Source organism: Penaeus japonicus, unplaced genomic scaffold, assembly GCF_977035675.1.
Source record: "Penaeus japonicus unplaced genomic scaffold, GWHDUDI00000001_assembly GWHDUDI00000022, whole genome shotgun sequence".
In the NCBI taxonomy this organism is placed as follows: Eukaryota; Metazoa; Arthropoda; class Malacostraca; order Decapoda; family Penaeidae; genus Penaeus; species Penaeus japonicus.
In genome coordinates, this window is record NW_028234424.1 from 22944587 (window position 1) to 22947086 (window position 2500).

Sequence of the window (2500 nt, forward strand, 5' to 3'; positions counted from 1 at the left end):
CATGACAGGCACAACAGTTCATAGCAGGACCATGACTGAGTTATGACAAGTCATGAGGGGCCATGACATAGCCATGACAGGTCATGACGGGGCCATGAAGCCACCAGTAACAACGCTACGGTGGCGGGCGGGGAGGGTGGGGCACAGCAGGGCACAGCAGGGTATGGCAGGCACTGCCGCAACTACAGCCTACAGCGTACGGCCTCACGCCCACACCCTCCCCGCGCGACACCACGCCCAGTCTCGCTCCTCAACTTTACACACTTTTACCTATGCAAAAATACATTTTTATTTGCTGAAAACCCCCTGAGTGGGATCAGCAGCGTAATGTTAGAGGCTGGAATATGTCAAGCTACATGGAACCAGCTGCAGTAACTCATGACGAGCGTGGGACACTCCAGGCGGTCTTTCATCCAATATAAATGTAGCTTGGCATATGCAAACTAGTCGGGGTTGATTGCTTTATCTTGGCCGTACTTACACGAGGCTTCACAAGCCACAACCCTAAGTGTACACGGGTCACCCATGAGGCCAGTCCGTAGGCCCAGCTTGTGTTCACACATACACATGGTGTTCTCACGTGTGCGTAGATGAAGGTGCATCTAGATGTATTACCATGGGACCTATGCTGCCCACCCGTTGCTTGGTCGACACAGGTGGAAAGAGAGGTACCAGGCCTACACACGGTCTCATGGCAGAGGGGAACGCAAGGAAGAGGGGAGGACCATTATGATAATGGGCGAGAATGAAAGAATAGGATGCGGAGGGACAGATGTGACGGAGGAAGGGGAAGGGGAAGGGAAAGGGGAAGATAAGACGAGCGGAGAGTGTCACATATGCATGTCTGAGGGGAAGCATGTTAAAGGCAACATGCATGTGTGATGTGTAGAGGCCGTGTGGTGCATGAAGCAATATGTAGACTGTGTCGTGAGGTGATGCTTTGTAGTGCAGTGATGCACTGTCTACTATGGTGAGACAGTATGGTGCAATAACTCGCTGTGAGGCAGTGCTAAATGTGGTATTGCTGTGTAGAAATATGTCAGAAGTGTTTTTTAAGTGTAACAAGACGTGTCAGAACTTTTACAGAAAAAAAGTTCAACAAAACTGATGTGATATATACCATTGACTGTACACATGGTATATCTGTAGTGTAGCTTGTAGTAGATGTATGTAAAGTTTAATAGATGTAAGGATTTGATTCGAGAGGCGTGTAGTAGAGCTATTTATAACTAAGAGGCATCATTTAATGCTGGTGTACACTGTGCTGTCAAGAATATCAGGTTGAATTCCAATCCTAAGCTATCAAAGACAGTGCATTGGTGACGACACATTCAAAGCAGGGAAATGGAGCATGTTCACAATATAACAAGAAAATAAGCCTAACTCAACTTAAAAAATACATTAGATCTAATTAGTATTCCTGGACTATATTTATTAATGTTAACTCAAATCTGTGATATATAATGCACAAAAAAGTGCGAATATAAGATTACACTTTACCACCATGAAAACTAAACTACTAAAACACTCAAAGAACGATTTTCCTTTGAGGAAAATAAAACTAGTTGGTGACTGCTGTCCCAACCTAAGACTTTACACAAGGTGTGCAAATTTCATTGAGAATGAAACCTCTACGCGAGGAGAAATAAGAATGAAGTAAAGGCAGAAAGGAAGAAAGGCAACAGAACTTCATGATAACCGACAGAATAAGGAGAAAAATAAAACAGGATAAGAGTGACGGTAATAAACAAAAGGTAAAAGAGACACTTGAAAGACATGTACAGTCATCCTGTAGTACGGGGGAAAACAAGGGACAGTGTTCAACAGAGGGAGAGGAGTAAAATAGCTAAGTGCGTGTTCTTGGTCCACAACAAGGTTTCTGTAAATTAATAAAATGTGGAAGAGTTATCTGATTTGCAAGAAGGAGCAAAAGGAGTGTGGAAGATGTACAGCGCGATGCTGAATGTTCTTATTTGCAAGGAGAACGCTGGTTTCTGGGAGGGTGTTTGGGAATGTACGTTGTAGCGTACAGCATATGTGGGGTCATGTGTCGTGAACAGGGTTTAAGTGTACATGTGGTGTATTATGTGGGAAATGTAGCATGTGAGAAAGGTATCGTGTAATTTGGTAACACTGGGATGACAGGACACATCACTCGAGGCGAGATGTACTCAAGACGAGTGAAGGGAGAGTGGGAATATGACATAATCCAAAAAAGGGAAATGATTAAATAATCAAAATCTTAAACGGGACAATACAACTAATACAACATGTGAGGACAAGGATAAGGGCATAATAAAACCGAAGAAAGGGCTGGAAGTATTGAGCAGATGGAAGAGGGTGGGGGCGCCCCCCACTGTGTGCCGGGGCTACATCACAGGTATGGCATAACTTCTCACAGTTGCGTCATAGCTATGTCATAGTCGAGGCTCAACACATTTAGCAGGATCCATGGGATCTAGACTTTACGCGAGCATCCTGCAGGAGCCCGTGATCATCT

The 2500-nt window shown here is 44.6% G+C and overlaps 1 protein-coding gene across 7 annotated transcripts in view; it reads right to left on the bottom strand.

The window, feature by feature from the left end:
* Positions 1-1694: 1694 nt before the first annotated feature.
* LOC122243067 (solute carrier family 4 member 11-like) overlaps positions 1695-2500 on the bottom strand; it is a 640383-nt gene continuing 639577 nt past the window's right edge. For all 7 annotated transcript variants that reach the window (XM_086549597.1, XM_086549591.1, XM_086549593.1 and 4 more), the window contains one exon: positions 1695-2500. This exon is cut by the window's right edge and continues 1127 nt beyond it. The gene's annotated coding sequence lies outside the window, so the exon portion shown is untranslated.